This window comes from Aquarana catesbeiana, linkage group LG12, assembly GCF_042186555.1.
Source record: "Aquarana catesbeiana isolate 2022-GZ linkage group LG12, ASM4218655v1, whole genome shotgun sequence".
Lineage (NCBI taxonomy): Eukaryota > Metazoa > Chordata > Amphibia > Anura > Ranidae > Aquarana > Aquarana catesbeiana.
The window spans coordinates 227,250,718-227,269,462 of record NC_133335.1 but is presented as its reverse complement, the minus strand read 5'-3'; positions in this window follow the sequence as shown (position 1 = coordinate 227,269,462).

The following is an 18,745-nucleotide window of genomic DNA, read 5'->3' as shown; positions in this document are numbered from 1 at the left end:
CTGCTGCTGTCTCTAATTTGAAAAGTGTTGATATGCATGCATATAAAAGTAAACACTCTGAGACACGCTCAGTACCGTTACTTTTTACACTTCTAATTTATTCAAGGCGGTGCTAATGTTTTATACACACAAATACGTCATTGCTATGTTAGTCTAATAGGTACATCTCATTGGTTAAGATAGAAAAAGAAAATGGAGAATCTTCATAACGAGGTCTGACTGTCTTTGGTTTTATCTTCAGTTCCGCGTTCCTCTGATGTGTGGGATGTAGGGGGTACCCGCCATCTTGAGAAAATATAGGAACAGAGCAAACCTGTATACTTATATAATGAGTAAGGAGAAAAATATGTATACACATAAGAAAATAGACATTTTCAGATTACTATTATTATTATCTACATCACATTCCTTCACAATCCCCCCTAAAATGACTATTTTCTCTTTTCTGTCCCTAATACTAAAGGTCCCACTTTGGCCTGGCCCTTCTCCTCAGCAACTCTTTTAGGCTGTATATAGAATTGGGCAGTAACTGTTCACTTCCCTCCTCGATACAGCTGGAGAGGTGCAGTCAGGCGCTATCTATCCCTATAACCCTATAGGATGGTGAGGTTATGGACAGGGAGTGACTGAGAGGAGTGAAGGGTTTGTCATCTTCCATCATAAGGAGGTCCTCTTCTTCTTGGTGGAGAAATGTAGGTGTGCTATTGTCTACAGCCTTGCTCATTAACTTTTTATGAAAGGTAGAATACAGCATACAATCAGGGCTAAAAGAACCAGGATTATTAATACCCTTACCCGTATCTGGGCGAGCACCTTCTGCCACCCACTCATCCAGCTAAAATATTGGTCCCATGGGTCTGTGATACCTGAGTTCTTCTTCAACTCTAGTGACAGATCTTCTAATTTCTTTATAGCTAAAGTAACCTTACCATTTGGGCCAGTATTATCAGGAATGTATGTGCAGCAAGTTCCTGTTTTTTTTCCTATGATTTTACAAAAAACTTTCCCAGCTAGCACCATGTCTAAGGCCATCCGGTCCTGGAATGTCATGTAGGAAGTGGGGGCTAACTGGTCAGCAATTCCCTGGAGGGCATTTTTAGTGTAATTTACAAATCTCTGTTGGTTATAATATGTGTAGTGTCAGGTCACCTAGAGGCTGGGTGACAGATGCACACCGTTGGGATCAGGAGTGCACCGCAAGGTAGTGGACCCTACGGGTGACTGCTGCGGATTGAACCCTGGGAGGTTCAGGAAGCAGGTCTACTGGATCACTGACACAGATCTCACTGGGAGCTAGAGCATAGATTCCCCAGGGCGCGGAGTCGAAGAGCCAGCAGGTGTTCACCAGAGCCTTTAATGGTAAGGATGGACTGCGCTGCAGTCTGGCTCCAGGTCGCGGCCCCCAGGGTCTCACAGCTCACGCTCACGGTAGACTACAGGTAGGGATGAGCCGAACACCCCCCGGTTCGGTTCGCACCAGAACCCGCGAACGGACCGAAAGTTCGCACGAACGTTAGAACCCCATTGACGTCTATGGGACTCGAACGTTCGAAATCAAAAGTGCTCATTTTAAAGGCTAATTTGCATGGTATTGTCCTAAAAAGGGTTTGGGGACCCGGGTCCTACCCCAGGGGACATGTATCAATGCAAAAAAAACTTTTAAAAACGGCCGTTTTTTCGGGAGCAGTGATTTTAATGATGCTTAAAGTAAAAAAAAAAAGTGAAATATTCCTTTAAATATCGTACCTGGGGGGTGTCTATAGTATGCCTGTAAAGTGACGCGTGTTTCCCATGTTTAGAACAGTCCCTGCACCAAATGTCATTTTTAAAGGAAAAAATCTCATTTAAAACTGCTTGCGGGTTTAATGTCATGTCGGGTCATGGCAATATGGATGAAAATCAGTGAGACAAACGGCATGGGTACCCCCCAGTCCATTACCAGGCCCTTTGGGTCTTGTATGGATATTAAGGGGAACCCCGCACCCAAATTAAAATAAGGAAAGGCCCTATATACTCTGAACAGCAGTATACAGGCGGTGCAAACAAGACAGGGACTGTAGGTTTGTTGTTAAGTAGAATCTGTTTGTAATTTTGAACATTTTTAACGTGTTTAGCTCCAGCCAAAAAATCTTTTCTAAGCTTTTTGGAAAACATAGGGAAGGGTTATCACCCCTGTGACATTTGTTTTGCTGTCTTTCCTCCTCTTCAGAAGATTTCACCTCACTTTTTTGTCCCAATGAAAAATGTTTTTTGAAAATTTGGGTTTTTTTGTGGAACAAGGATTGGAAAGCATCAGTGGAAAGGAGAAATTGTTTTCCCATATTAACTCTTACAGGAGAGAATTTCCCTTCCTAGGGGTAGATTTCATCTCACTTCCTGTTGTCTCCTTCCGTTTGCAAGTAGGAGTCGTTTGTAAGTTAGATGTTTGAAAGTAGGGTCCTGCCCTATATACTCAGCAGAAATTTGGGCCTTAGGTGTTGCTGTGGCCACAACACTGTAAGCCCTCACAGGGCCCTGCTGTGAAATATTAGATCAAGAATTGTAATTACATGCCCCTGTTGAACAGGAGCTGAAAAATTAGGCCTTAGGCACTGGTGCTGGTGCCACAACACTGCAACCCCTCACAGACACTCTAGTTGGAACGCAGGAACGAGCCCTGCTGCAAAGTATTGCATCAAAAATTGTAATTACACGCCCCTGTTAGACAGGGGCAGAAAAATTGGGCCTTAGGCACTGGTGCTGGTGCCACAACACTGCAACCCCTCACAGACACTCTAGTTGGAACGCAGGAACGAGCCCTGCTGCAAAGTATTGCATCAAAAATTGTAATTACACGCCCCTGTTAGACAGGGGCAGAAAAATTGGGCCTTAGGCACTGGTGCTGGTGCCACAACACTGCAACCCCTCACAGACACTCTAGTTGGAATGCAGGAACGAGCCCTGCTGCAAAGTATTACATCAAAAATTGTAATTACACGCCCCTGTTAAACAGGGGCTGAAAAATTGTGCCTTAGGCACTGGTGGTGGCACCCAGAACCAAAAATGTTCTTACAAGCTATCAGCGTGATGATTGAGGAGGAAGAGGATAATTACTCAGGGATAGTCACTCAGCATAGGCAGTTTTTGAAGGGATCTGAGATTTCAAAAAAAATTATTCGGTTACATCAGCATCAGGTGCTTGGTAGCTGGTGGTGATCCAAGACTCATTCATTTTTATGAAGGTCAGCCGATCGACCGAGTCGGTGGACAGACGCACCCTGTGATCGGTTACCACGCCTCCAGCAGCACTGAATGTGCGTTCCGAAAGAACGCTGGATGCAGGACAGGCCAGTAGCTCAATTGCATACTGTGCAAGCTCTGGCCAGTGATCCATCCTCAAGACCCAGTAACCCAGAGGATTTTCGGTGGGAAAGGTGTCCAAGTCTGATCTTGCCCCTAGGTATTCCTGCACCATGTAAAACAGACGCTGGCGATGGTTGCTGGAACCGATCATACCTTGGGGCTGCGGACCAAAAAATTGTCTGAACGCATCGGTCAGACGGCCACCTTCTCCACCGCTCCTTCTTTGACTGACCGAAGCCTCAGCAACACGTTGTCCAGAAACAGGAGTTTGTAACCTCCCAGTCTCTGGGAACGCGTTGCACAGACCTTTCTGCAAGGCCTCCCGAAGATGTTTCATCCTCTGCTCCCTCTGCGATGGCAAGATAAGGTCCGCAACCTTACCCTTGTAACGTGGATCAAGGAGGGTTGCCAGCCAGTATTGGTCCTTCTCCTTGATACCACGAATACGAGGATCCTTACGCAGGCTTTGCAGGATCAGGGAGGCCATGCAGCGTAGGTTTGCTGAGGCATTCGGTCCGGAGTCCTCTGGGTCACTAAGAACGACATGGTCCGCAGCCACCTCCTCCCAGCCACGTACAAGTCCATGTGTTTCTTGGGACTGATCCCTTAAAGACTGCTGCTGATGCTGAGTGCCAGGCTCCACCTCCATACTGACACAATCTTCCTCCTCCTCCTCTTCCTCCTCGTCCTCTTCCTGTGTGATCGGCGGGCACGCAGGAACACTGTCTGGATAAAGGGGGCCTTGAGAGCTAAGGAAGTCCTCCTCTTCCTGCCTCTGTTCTGCCTCAAGTGCCCTGTCCATTATTCCACGCAGCGTGTGCTCCAACAGGTGGACAAGGGGGACAGTGTCACTGATGCATGCACTGTCACTGCTCACCATCCTCGTGGCCTCCTCGAATGGTGACAGGACAGTGCATGCATCCCTGATCATGGCCCACTGGCGTGGGGAAAAAAAACCAAGCTCCCCTGACCCTGTCCTGGTGCCATAGTCGCACAGGTACTCATTGATGGCCCTCTGCTGCGTGTGCAGCCGCTGCAGCATGGCCAACGTTGAGTTCCACCTGGTGGGCATGTCACAGATTAGGCGGTTCTTGGGCAGGTTAAACTCCTTTTGGAGGTCCGTCAGCCGAGCACTGGCATTATATGACCGGCGGAAATGCACACAGACTTTCCTGGCCTGCCTCAGGACATCCTGTAAGCCCGGGTACCTGCCCAAGAACCGCTGCACCACCAAGTTAAGGACGTGAGCCAAACAGGGCACATGGGTCATTTGTCCCTGTCGGAGGGCAGAGAGGAGGTTGGTGCCATTGTCGCAAACCACCATTCCTGCCTTAAGTTGGCGTGGCGTCAACCACCTCTGAACCTGCCCCTGCAGAGCTGACAGAACCTCTGCCCCAGTGTGGCTCCTGTCCCCCAAGCACACCAGCTCAAGCACGGCATGGCATCTTTTGGCCTGCGTACTTGCGTAGCCCCTTGAACGCCTACGGAGCACCGCTGGTTCCGAGGAAGAGGCCATGGAGGAAGAAGAAGAGGAGGGGGTGGAGGAGAGAGGTGTGTCACAATCAGCATTTTGGAGGCGTGGTGGCGGAACAACCTCCAACACTACTGCACCTTGTCCTGCATCCTTCCCAGCTGCCAGCAGAGTCACCCAATGCGCCGTGAAACTTAGGTAACGTCCCTGTCCATGCCTGCTGGACCATGAGTCAGCGGTAATATGCACCTTACCGCTGACCGCCCTGTCCAGCGAGGCATGGACATTGCCTTCCACATGCCGGTAGAGAGCCGGAATCGCCTTCCGTGAGAAAAAGTGGCGTTTGGGTACCTGCCACTGAGGAACCGCACATTCCACAAACTCACGGAAGGGGGCAGAGTCTACCAACTGAAAAGGCAGCAGTTGAAGTGCTAGCAATTTTGCCAAGCTAGCATTCAACCGCTGGGCATGTGGATGGCTGGGAGCAAACTTCTTTCGGCGGTGCAGCAGCTGGGGCAGGGAAATTTGCCTGGTACAATCTGACGTCGGTGTACCAAAAGCAGATTGCCCACAAGTACTTGGCTGTGACACACCTAATTCTACACCTTCATTCCTCTCACTGCAGGTCTCAGAGAGGACTGAAGGTCTAGTGGGGTTGGAAATCTCAGCTGATGAGGAGCAAGGAGAGATCCTCTTTGTTCTTTGGTGTGGGTCTTTTAGATACGCTTGCCAACGAACTGCATGGCAGGTCAACATATGTCTGGTCAAGCATGTGGTACCCAAGCGGGAGATGTTTTGGCCACGCGAGATACGCTTGAGACATATGTTGCAAATAGCAGCGGTGCGATCTGATGCACTCGTCTCAAAAAAGGCCCACACCAAAGAACTTTTTGAATAACGCGCAGAGACTGCAGCGCCCTGCACATGTGGAGCTTTGGGGTGTGATGCAGTCAATGTGCTGCCCTTAGGCTGGCCCCTGGAGGGCATCCTGCCTCGTTGGTGATATGCCGCCGCCGCCTCCTCCTCCTCCTCCCCTCTCCTATCAGGCACCCACGTTGAGTCAGTGACCTCATCATCCCCTCCCTCCTCATCACTGGAGCAAACCTGGCAGTATGCTGCAGCAGGGGGAGCATGACTGCCAGATTGCTGTCCTTCTTGGGCACCCCCTCTGTCCGTGCTCATGTTACTGCCTTCATCAAGCTCAGTATCGTCATCAGAGCCTTCCAAACGCTGGGCATCCTCCTGGAGCATGTACCCAACACTGTGGTCAAACAGTTCGAGGGAATCCTCATGAGGACATGGTGGAGCTAGGGAAGGAGTCACTGATGACATTGAGCTGAGGGAAGAGGCCGCTGCTTTGCCAGACAAAGCACCCTGGGCATGGGTGAGAGAGGATGAGGAGGATGAGGACGGCTTGGTCATCCACTCGACCAAGTCTTCCGCATGTTGCGGCTCAACACGGCCAGCTGCCGAAAAAAAGGCCAAGCGTGTCCCATGGCCACGTGCTGATGAGGATGCACCGTCTCCACGACCAGCACTAGACACAGAGCCTGCTTGCCCTCTCTTATTGGCTTGTGACTGTCTGCCTCTCCTTCTTGGCCTTCCAGACATACTAATGGCCTGTAGCTGCACTAAGCTGGGATAGAACACCTGTAATTTTCTTCAAGTAGCTTTATATACTGTAACCAGACAAGCCTGCCTGTCAGTAGGAAGATAACAGGAACGGATCTAGCTGAACACTGTGAGCAGGACGCACTGTACTAAATGTAAATAGTCTAGCTGCCTGACCGTGGTACTAATAGGATCAAATAGAACACCTGTAATTTTCTTCAGGTAGCTTTATATACTGTAACCAGACAAGCCTGCCTGTCAGTAGGAATTTAACAGGAACGGATCTAGCTGAACACTGTGAGCAGGACGCACTGCACTAAATGTAAATAGTCTAGAAGATAACAGGAACGGATCTAGCTGAACACTGTGAGCAGGACGCACTGCACTAAATGTAAATTGCAGGAACGGATCTAGCTGAACACTGTGAGCAGGACGCACTGCACTAAATGTAAATAGTCTAGAAGATAACAGGAACGGATCTAGCTGAACACTGTGAGCAGGACGCACTGCACTAAATGTAAATAGTCTAGAAGATAACAGGAACGGATCTAGCTGAACACTGTGAGCAGGACGCACTGCACTAAATGTAAATAGCAGGAACGGATCTAGCTGAACACTGTGAGCAGGACGCACTGCACTAAATGTAAATAGCAGGAACGGATCTAGCTGAACACTGTGAGCAGGACGCACTGCACTAAATGTAAATAGTCTAGAAGATAACAGGAACGGATCTAGCTGAACACTGTGAGCAGGACGCACTGCACTAAATGTAAATAGCAGGAACGGATCTAGCTGAACACTGTGAGCAGGACGCACTGCACTAAATGTAAATAGCAGGAACGGATCTAGCTGAACACTGTGAGCAGGACGCACTGCACTAAATGTAAATAGCAGGAACGGATCTAGCTGAACACTGTGAGCAGGACGCACTGCACTAAATGTAAATAACAGGAACGGATCTAGCTGAACACTGTGAGCAGGACGCACTGCACTAAATGTAAATAGCAGGAACGGATCTAGCTGAACACTGTGAGCAGGACGCACTGCACTAAATGTAAATAGCAGGAACGGATCTAGCTGAACACTGTGAGCAGGACGCACTGCACTAAATGTAAATTGCAGGAACGGATCTAGCTGAACACTGTGAGCAGGACGCACTGCACTAAATGTAAATAGTCTAGAAGATAACAGGAACGGATCTAGCTGAACACTGTGAGCAGGACGCACTGCACTAAATGTAAATAGCAGGAACGGATCTAGCTGAACACTGTGAGCAGGACGCACTGCATTAAATGTAAATAGTCTAGATAGAAGATAACAGGAACGGATCTAGCTAAACTGAATACAGTGTATATATATATATGCAACACCTGGGATGCATATATATACACAATACACTGTAAGTGCAGCTAACTGACTGACTGTTCTGCCTAATCTATCTAACTCAAATCAAATGACACTGTCTCTCTCTCTCTCTCTCAGCACACCGGAACACACACTACACAGGGCCGCCGTGCAGGCGGCCTTATATAGTGTGGGGTGTGTACTAAATCCCCTGAGCCATAATTGGCCAAAGCCACCCTGGCTTTGGCCAATTACAGCTCTCTCTACTGACGGCGCTGTGATTGGCCAAGCATGCGGGTCATAGTGCATGCTTGGCCAATCATCAGCCAGCAATGCACTGCGATGCCGCAGTGAATTATGGGCCGTGACGCGCCACACGAATTTAGCGCGAACGGCCCATAACGTTCGCAATTCGGCGAACGATCGAACAGCCGATGTTCGAGTCGAACATGGGTTCGACTCGAACACGAAGCTCATCCCTAACTACAGGAGAAGAGGAAGGAGGCAGCAGGCTGGAACAACAAGGAAAGTAATGGACAAGCTAAGGTCAGTAACAGGAATCAGATGTAGGAAACACAGCAAGTACACACAGAGGCTAACACACAGTGGTTGATCAGCACTGCTGGCTTGCAGTGCACAGGTTAATATAGGGTTCCCTGATAGGGCCTGGGGTGGGGCCATGCTTAGAGGAGAGGTTACAAAAGCAGTCAGGTGAGGGTCAGCTGGTCTCTAGAGATGAACACATGGAGACAGGTATGCTGATTGACAAACTCTATTGCATAACCATGACATGTAGTTAATCCAATCTACATTCTTGCTGACAGTTGTTATGGGGATCAAAGACTCAAAACCAGCTTTTACCTGATCCCTGGCTTTAAACTCATCAGGGACCCCCCTTGTAACCCCTATGACATGTATGTATACATGAGGATCAAAGCTTCCGGAGAGAGCTGCTCGCTTCCTCCTCTGACTGTGTGCTGGGTCAGTGTATGTATCAGGGGTATCTTTGGTAGGATATGGGGCTTTCTATTTTCATCTTCCTTTTTTTTTTTTTTTGTCAAATGCACTCTGTGGTCGCCCAGTCTGGCCCTGTGTTCCAACCCACTGGCTCCCACAGAAACCACAACTCTGTCCCCAGTAACTGTCTGTGTGGCATACATATATGTCCTTACCGTCAGGGATATTACTGTACCAATGGCATCACCATGAAGGGTCAAACGGACAAGGTACTATGTCACAGTAATCTAAGGTAAAGGTGCTCACATGTGTACCTGAAGAGTTACACCAAAACGTAATTATGTTATCATTTTTGTGATGGCCACCCCCTGGGCCCCCCCCCCTTAGATCAAACAGAAAAAGGATATGCAGCACCCGAAAACACGCAGTGATAAGCGTGCATTCAGGTGTTCTTCCTGGCCAACTTGACTGAGGTGGCTGTGGTCACAAAAACTTGGAATGGACCATCATAACTTGGCTCAAGGATCTCCAGACAATAGTTGGTGTGTTCCTGTATCTAATTCAGGATCTGGAATGGAAGAAAACACCTGGACATGCATTCAGGTTAATTCTCGTGATAAAATGGTTACATAATTAGTCAACACATCAGACTGTAACTGTAACTGTTGTGGAAAGTAACAACCAAATCTGGGAGCTGAACCAAACAAAATTTCATAAGGGGATAGGGCATGTTTCCCCTGGGGGTGTGTCTGACACTGAACAGGGCAATGGGCTAACTGTCTAGCCAACTCATGTTAGTCTCTTGGGCCATCTTTAACATCCTGTTTTTAGTGTCCCATTCATCCTTTCTACCTTCCCGCTACTTTGAGGGTGGTATGGGATGTGTAGTGCCAACTGAACCCCCAGTGCTGCCCAAATCTCTTTAGTAAGGGTTGTTGTTAGGGCTGGTCCCTGATCTCTCAATATCACCTCTGGGACCCCAAATCTACATACTATCTCACTCAGTAGTTTCTTAGCTGTGGTCCTGGCAGTCATGACCACTTCCACTAGGGCGTATTCGAATCTGCCACTTCTTGGCACTTGAGAATGATCAATTTGCATCCTCTGGAATGGGGTATAGGGCTTTTGCCAGGTGCTTCTTCTGTGCTTCTTCTGTGCTTCTTCTGTGCATCCTGGGTTACATTTGGTGCAGATAATGCATGATCTGCAGAAGCTGTCGGTCAGTGGAGTAACTCTTGGTGCAACACTTGTTGATAAGAGAGTTCATAAAAGTCTTTGTCAAGTGGGCAGCTCCATGTGCCCATTGCACCACGGCTGGGTACATACTTCTGGGTAGACAAGGCTTCTTGTTGCACTCGAATAGTCCATTTCTGAGAGTTGCTCCTCTCCATTTCCAGCTTTCCTTCTTATCCGCACTTGTTGTTTCCTGTAGTTCTTTTAGATAAATTCTGTCCACTGGGAAAGTCTGTAAGGTAAGCACGGGGTGGTCTTCTTCTACCACCCTGCTGTCCACTTCCCGTGGACCACCAGCTGTCTGTTTGGCAGCTGTATTGGCTCGATGATTGCCTTAAGCTTCCTTTGAGTTCATTTTGTCGTGTGCTTTACTCAGAATAGTCACTTGGGTTGGGAGAAGCAAGGCATCAATCAAGTTTTCACAAGTGTTCCTGCAGCCATCAGGAATCCTCTGTCCTAGATAACACCATAATCATGGGCAATGCTGAAAGCATATCTTGAGTCCATATGAATGTTGGCTCTTTTTCCCTCTGCCCATTTATATGCTGTAGTAAGTGCTTACAGCTCTGCCTCCTGTGCAGACATCACCAGTGGTAAGGCTTCAGCTTGTAGAACAGTGTTTTCAGTGGTGACCGCGTGTCCTGTGTGGTCATGGGGTAACAAGTCAAGACTCTACTCCTCCTCCTCCTTTCCCCCCTCGAGAAGTGGAAGAAGGGTGGTAGGGTTCAGTGTTTGACAACTTAATAGAGTAATGCTGTCCAGTAGGAAGGAACACAGGAGTCTCAAGTGTCTGGTAGTGGACAAATGTTTCGGCTGGATCTTGGTTGAATATGGCAACAACGTCATGGGGAGCAAGCAGAACGAGGCAGTGTCCGAGGACCAAGTTCAAAGTTTTGTCAAGCAAGGCTTGTGTAGCAAAGCCAGCTCACAGACACAATAGGCCTCCTCTTGCTACCACATCCAGTCGACAGGAATAATATCCTACAGGGCGTAGGCTGATGCCGTGTGATTGGGTGAGTACACCTGCAGCATGTCCCAGACGTTCGGATACAAAGAACTTGAGCGTTTTGCCGTAGGCTGGGAGCCCTAGCGCCGGGGGTGGCGCACTTAAAGGCTTCAAACTTTAGATATTTCTTCAGGAGACATCTGGAAGGGTCTGATTGCAGAGCATCAGTAGGAAGGCTTCTGGAATCCATGCTCTGCACTCGGAAATTAGTCCAAGGAAAATGACAGGTGTTGAGCACCACTGCAATTTGGGCTTTGAGGCTCTGCAGCCCTGGTTGGCAAGATAGCACAACAGGCTTTCTGAGGTGACTTCAACAGGGGGTAAGTCAGCTGCACAAAGGAGAAGGTCATCAACATGTTGGAAGAGAATCACTTCCGGCTGTTCCTCTTGTCATGTGTCAAGGATGATAGCCATAGTTTTTGCAGACTGGCTTGGAAAGTTCTGTACCCCTTGTGGCACAACTGTTTAGGTATGTTTCCGTTTCTTTCCGTGGATGAATGCAAAAAGGTACCAGCAGGAGGGGTGAGGGTGGACACTGAAGAAAACGTTTGTAAGGTCCACCTCTGTGAGGTATTTTGCAGTCAAAGGCATCCACAGCAGGTACCTGGTTCTCCTTTAGGGGTTCTCTTCTTGGGGTTATTGTGGTTTCCGGGGCAATGATGCGCCCTCTTTTAGCTTGACTGAAACTGGTGGCACCTTTAAGTGACCGTTGTCTTCCGGTCCTGTGGACCATAGGCACGCAGGGATTCTGTCAAGTACTTCCTGCAGTATTGAACTTGAAGTTTTTTCTTCATTAAGTGTCATCAGGAGAGGCAGAGAACACAAGGCAGATGAGTCTTCTAAAGATAGGGGAGTATGTAACTTCATCCCCCCTTCAGGCGTGTCCTGATTGAGGCCTGTAGTCCGGACAACACATCAGCTCCTAGTAGATTCAAGGGACATGTAGAGGACACCACAAATCTGGCAAGCAAATCAGGAAATGTCCCCACTTGGAGTGGCTCTGCAAATGGACTGGAGCGGAGCACCCCATCCACTCCCACGCAGGAAACGTGTGTGTCTCTTTTCATAGTGGGAGAAACTCAGATCATCAAAGGCCTGTACGAGTTTAGTATGATACTTCTTCAGACTCCCCTTTATCTTGGGTAATATCTTGGATTGTGGTCTTCTGATCCGTCAACTTCTCCATTGCCCAGTCGTGGAGTTGTGCACAGAACTCCACGCCTGAGGTGTAGGAAGTGGCACTTGTCAGGCTGGCATCATTGAAGGCCGTCTGCATGACTGGCCAAAAGACATATCCTGCTTTGATTTGGCATAGGCTGATCAAGTCTCTCCAGGCAGCTGAGTAAGTTTCTTGTATCTGCACTATCCTGTGGTAGAAGGGAATTGGCTGCTTCTCTGGGTCAGGCAGACTTGTCACTAAGGCCGCTGCTTGTGATAGAGTAAAAGCGACATACATCACTGGTGCCCCTTCTGGTAACCAAGACTGTTGTTAGGGCGGGGGCTGGCAAGAAGCACTGTTCCTTACGGTTGCCAGCATGTGTTTGAGATCCTCTCGGAACTGAGAGTCTGGAGCCGGATTGGGGGTTAAATCAGTGGGTGACCTTGCTGCCTGCTGTTGGGCTTCCCACTCAGATGCTTCTTCATCATTAACATATCCGGCCTGGGAATGTGATGCTCCCGTATTGGGGAAGACAGGTGTGTGGTATGAACCATCTTGGTTTAAAACAGGGAGGGCTGGGTACAGGCTGTTTAAGCTTACTGGGTGTACCAAGATGGCCGCCGGCAGGAAGTGCACTGGACTGGGTAGAAAGTGAAGGCATGGGTGCACTAAGATGGCAGCCGGGCTGAGTTGTCACAGTGGGTTGTGCTTGGGTGGTGAGAAAGGAGTGGTTGTTAGACGGAGGGCAGTGCTGTCCCTCCCCTCCTTTGTTTCAAGTTCCAACATATCATCAGCTCTGTGATACACATACATAATACAATCGCCATCTTTCTTAACTTCCTTTATCCAATTTTCTTTATCACACAGGATTTTTCTCCCCGTTTCTTTAGCAACATAACTTTCGCCACTTCGTTCAACTTTGTTAACTATTTCAACATCTTCTTCTCTCCTTCTTTGCAATATGACTTTCTTTACAATATCACTTTCTTTTCTCTCTCTCTTTCTCGGCTAACGGCTTGAGAAGAGAATACATACAACCAAGGGGTTAATATTTTTTCTCAGTGTTCTTATCAACAAATTCCTTCGGTGGGGGCACATAAGACTAATGTACGGTTAATCTCAGAACAAGAACAAACACATCAGGGGTAATAGGGAGCAACGTAGCAAACAGTAAATCACAAATACACTCACGACAGGACATTACACCTGCCACTCTTCGAACTGCAAAATTTCAGCAGGCTAAGATAACCCCAGGGGCAGACATCACCCCCTTCACAATCCAGTTAAAGGCCGTCATTACAGTTACCTCCCAGAGGCCGACAGCACATCTGGGGGTGACACATCTGTAATGCTTTCAGACTGCAATGCCAGCAGCTGAGATTTCCTTTTAAAGATCCGACAAATCCTTGAGTAACCGTCCTATAACCGACTGCCACAATAACCCATCTCACGCCAGAAGCCGACAGCTCGTCTGGAAATGAGAACACACATTCACACATGTAGCACTTTTAGACTGCTGAGTTTCGTAGCCCAAAGAATGGCAGACAGTGAACAAATACAGTCAGCAGAAACCCATTGACAGGTTCGTTAAACAACCTCAGGCGAGGAAATACCTGCCTCTAAGACAGTCTCAGCATACCGACAGAATCCAGCCGTCATCCGAAAGATAAGAGAGTCGTACAGTGGTAAGAATATAAATCAAACTCACCGGTACTGTTAGGGCTGCGCAAACCCCACTCTCATCAATCAGTTAACGCCCGAATGCTTGTCGCGGTATAACTTCGACTGTAGCCTGAGGTCCCGGGTTTCGGCACCATCTGTTAAGGAAATGATTAAGAGCTCCAAATCTCTAATTTGAAAAGTGTTGATATGCATGCATATAAAAGTAAACACTCTGAGACACGCTCAGCACCGTTACTTTTTACACTTCTAATTTATTCAAGGCGGTGCTAATGTTTTATACACACAAATACGTCATTGCTATGTTAGTCTAATAGGTACATCTCATTGGTTAAGATAGAAAAAGAAAATGGAGAATCTTCATAACGAGGTCTGACTGTCTTTGGTTTTATCTTCAGTTCCGCGTTCCTCTGATGTGTGGGATGTAGGGGGTACCCGCCATCTTGAGAAAATATAGGAACAGAGCAAACCTGTATACTTATATAATGAGTAAGGAGAAAAATATGTATACACATAAGAAAATAGACATTTTCAGATTACTATTATTATCTACATCACATTCCTTCACAATAGTACAAACACCACCCCCCCAAATTACCACTTTTTGGAAAGTAGACACCCCAAAAAGATAGTTGTCATGACATCAAGACACTTGGGGGTCTATGGATACACAATGTTCACTGAACGAATGTCACACATGAGCATGGCTCCAAGAAAACGTGCCGCGTGCTTCCCTTTTTTTTTTTGGTCAAACGTAAAAGATGGGGGTTGCAACAAGTAAATAAACCCTTAAGCCCCACAATTTGCATGCGCCTGTGAAATCGTTATATGGTACCAAAAATTCTCCATAGGGGACACCATACCTCCCAACATTTTGAAATGGGAATGAGGGACACCTACTAAGAAACATATGCAGGCATAGGACACGCCCCCTGCCACACCACCCTTAAAGGAGAATTAACCAAAAAAAAAAGGTTAATTAAATCCAGAAGGGCTTTTTTTTATCACTTCTATTCCTTTATATTGGCTTTTAAAATGTACAAATGCAGCAATTTAGAATTTGGATGAAAGGTTTAGCGTTGGGAAACACTTTTTGAAAGATAAAAAAGTGCATTTTGTATGGATCAGACCAAAATGAGGGACAAATGAGGGGGAAAGAGGGACATTTCTCCAAATCAGGGACAGTTATGGGTGACACAGTAAATGGCCCTTACAGGTTATCAGTTTACCGCTAACCATGAATGATGGACTTAGAATTATTGCTCATTTTAATTGTGGTGATGCCTCACATGCGGAGCAATTTATGTTGCCATATGTGTGTTCCCTACATTGCACGTTTTCATTGGTGTGTGTATATGGAGTGAAGGGGGCGCATTTTTAAGTGTAGCCACGTTTTTTTCCCCCTTTATTGCTAACACAAGGGGACTATCTATTGGACCCCCCCCAATGTCTCCACCCCAACCAATCAAGCACAGTTTGTGCGTCCCCTGCTGTAACCTTGGCTAGAATAGCCAGGGACCTGCGGGGTGGTGTACTGCGCATTAGACATGTGCGCCGTCAATAAAGTCGTTTCGTATTAGAATTAATTCGTACTTCATAATTCGTGTCCGAAATTTCATACGAAATACGAATTTTCGTTAACTTTACGTAACAATTACGAATGTTCGTTATGATGAATTTATCATTATGAGGGGCCTCCCACCATCCGTGTGCTATGCCGACTTCCTGGGTTTTTAACTTTTAGGCTTGTTAACTTTTTGTAACAATTACGAATGTTCATTAGGAATTTGGATCCGAAATTCGTAAAACGAAATTTTCGTATTTCGTGCAAAATTCGGAAGCATAGCAATTCGTATTTCGGATCCTCCCGAATGCACAAATTTACGGAAATTCGTACGAATTTTAAATTTGTACCAAACTAATCGCACATGTCTACTGCACATCGCTTCCAGGTTCATTAGTCACAGAGGGGGGATCCTTGGTCTGGGCCCCCAGGAGGAGCTTGGGAGCCACTGTAGGCACTGCGTGGGTGGGAAAGGGGGGGGGGGTTTCAAAGCATTCTCAGAGCTCATTAAAGTGTTCTGTGGCTCTGTGCACAGGTGTCCAACTGGAGGCCCTCCAGCTGTTGCGGAACTACAAGTCCCATGAGGCATTGCAAGGCTGACAGTTACAAGCATGACTCCCACAGGTAGGGGCATGATGGGATATGTAGTTCTGGAACAGCTGGAGGGCCGCCAGTTTGACACCCCTGACGTCGGTTTTGCTTTAACCTCTTGGATATCAGAACATATATAAAAGTTCTTTAGTAGACAAGGGATTAAAGGTTTACTATAATGAACAATATTATAGAGATAGTAGTATCCAGTGATACGAAGTCCTCTATTTTCTACAAGCCTTTTAAAACTACGTGTCCACTTTAAAGAGAAGTATGTTTTTTTTTTTTTTTTTTTTTATATTCATACTTAACTAGGTGGATGCTGCATCTGGTCCCCGATGCCTCTACACTGAGAACCCGAGTGATCAAACATCGCCGATGGCTCGGTTCTCACAGCTCACCAAGCAGAGAGCTGCTGACTGTCAGTCAGTAGTTCTCCGCTCTGCCCCCTCCCGCCGAGCTCACTGGAGCGCTGAGCTGTGATGGGTATCAGTCCAGGCACCTGGCGGATCCAGACTTTATTGTCGGGATGACGCGGTGCCTGGACTGATTGCAGTGAAGTCAGCAGAGAGCAGACTTCAGACGGCTCTCTGCTGAAAACGGGTCACAGGAGTACAAAACGTATTGCACTCCTATGACCCATAGGAGAAGCCCAGACTAACGAGCTCAGGCTGGACTTCTCCTTTATAGAGAACAGTGTCCACAGGAGAACGATGTTTCAAAGATTTCACTGAGGAATAGAATGATGTCAACCTGCTGAAAGAAATTAAAGATCGGATTTATTGCAGGATCAACCTCTAAAATGTTTTTTCATCCAATTCCCCTCAATTTTTCTTAAACTATTTTGACATCCTGCATCATCATATTTATCATATGATCAAAACCTTGGAAACTTAACCATCAGCTTGTAAGACATCCCATTCCAGAACCATAATTGCCCTTTTTCTCCCTTTGCTCCTTCCTCCACCTTTCTGGGAACTTTCCACAAGATTTTGGAGGATGTCTGTGGGAATTTGTGTCCATTTGAGAGCTCAGGTACTGATGGGGGATGAGAAGACCTGGATCAATATCAGCATTCAAATTCATCCCAAAGGTGATCAGTAGGGATGAGGTCAGGGCTCTGTACAGGGCACTGGAGTTCCTACACACCAAACTGGTCACACCATGTCTTTATGGAGCTGGCTCTACTCTTCTGGAAAGGGTTCCTATAAAATTTTGGAGTATCTCCAGGCATTTGTGTCCAATCAGCCAAAGAAACATTTGTGAGGCTGGGTACTGATGTTTGAAGAGAAGACCTGGCTCCCATGTTGGGCACCAAAAAAAAAAACACCTGGCTTGCAGTTCCAATCCATCCCAAAGGTGATCAGTATGGATGAGGTCAGGGCTCTGTACAGGACACTGGAGTTCCTACACACCAAACTGGTCACACCATGTCTTTATGGAGCTGGCTCTACTCTTCTGGAAAGGGTTCCTACAAAATGTTGGAGTATCTGTAGGAATTTGTGTCCAATCAGCCAAAGGAACATTTGTGAGGTTGGGTACTGATGTTTGAAGAGAAGACGTAGCTCCCATGTTGGGCACCAAAAAAAAAAAACCTGGCTTGCAGTTAACGGTCCAATCCATCCCAAAGGTGATCAGTATGGATGAGGTCAGGGCTCTGTACAGGACACTGGAGTTCCTACACACCAAACTGGTCACACCATGTCTTTATGGAGCTGGCTCTACTCTTCTGGAAAGGGTTCCTACAAAATGTTGGAGTATCTGTAGGAATTTGTGTCCAATCAGCCAAAGGAACATTTGTGAGGTTGGGTACTGATGTTTGAAGAGAAGACGTAGCTCCCATGTTGGGCACCAAAAAAAAAACCTGGCTTGCAGTTAACGGTCCAATCCATCCCAAAGGTGATCAGTATGGATGAGGTCAGGGCTCTGTACAGGACACTGGAGTTCCTACACACCAAACTGGTCACACCATGTCTTTATGGAGCTGGCACTACTCTTCTGGAAAGGGTTCCTACAAAACGTTGGAGTATCTGTAGGAATTTGTGTCCAATTAGCCAAAGGAACATTTGTGAGGTTGGGTACTGATGTTTGAAGAGAAGACGTAGCTCCCATGTTGGGCACCAAAAAAAAAACAAAAAAAAACCTGGCTTGCAGTTAACGTTCCAATCCATCCCAAAGGTGATCAGTAGGGATGAGGTCAGGGTTTTGTACAGAACACTAGAGTTCCTACACACCAAACTGGTCCCACCATGTCTTTATGGAGTTGCCTCCCTCCCCCAATGGCCATTAATATGAAGTTGCTCTCCTCTTCCCATGGCCAATAATATGGAGTTTCCCCCCCTACATGAATATGACATCCTACACTCTTCTGGGAAAACTTCCCACAAGATTTTGGAGGGTTTCTGCGGGGATTTGTACCACTTGTGAGGTCAGGTACTGATGTTGGATGAGAAGACCTGGCTCACCATCGGCATTCCATTTCATCCCAAAGGTGGTCAACAGAGATGAGGTCAGATCAGGTCAGTACAGGACAACTGGAGTTTCTCCACACCAAACTGGTCACACCATGTCTTGCTGGAATAGAAAAGGGTCTTCAAACTGTTACTACAAGGTTGGAAGAGCAAAATTGTCTACAATGTATTTGTATGATGGAAGATTGCCAGGACCCATTACTGGAGACGCCTGAACTAAAAGACATTGTAGACAATTGTACTCTTCCAACCTTGTAGTAACAGTTTGGTGAAGACCCTTTTCTGTTCCAGCAGGACTATGCCCCCCCGTGTACAA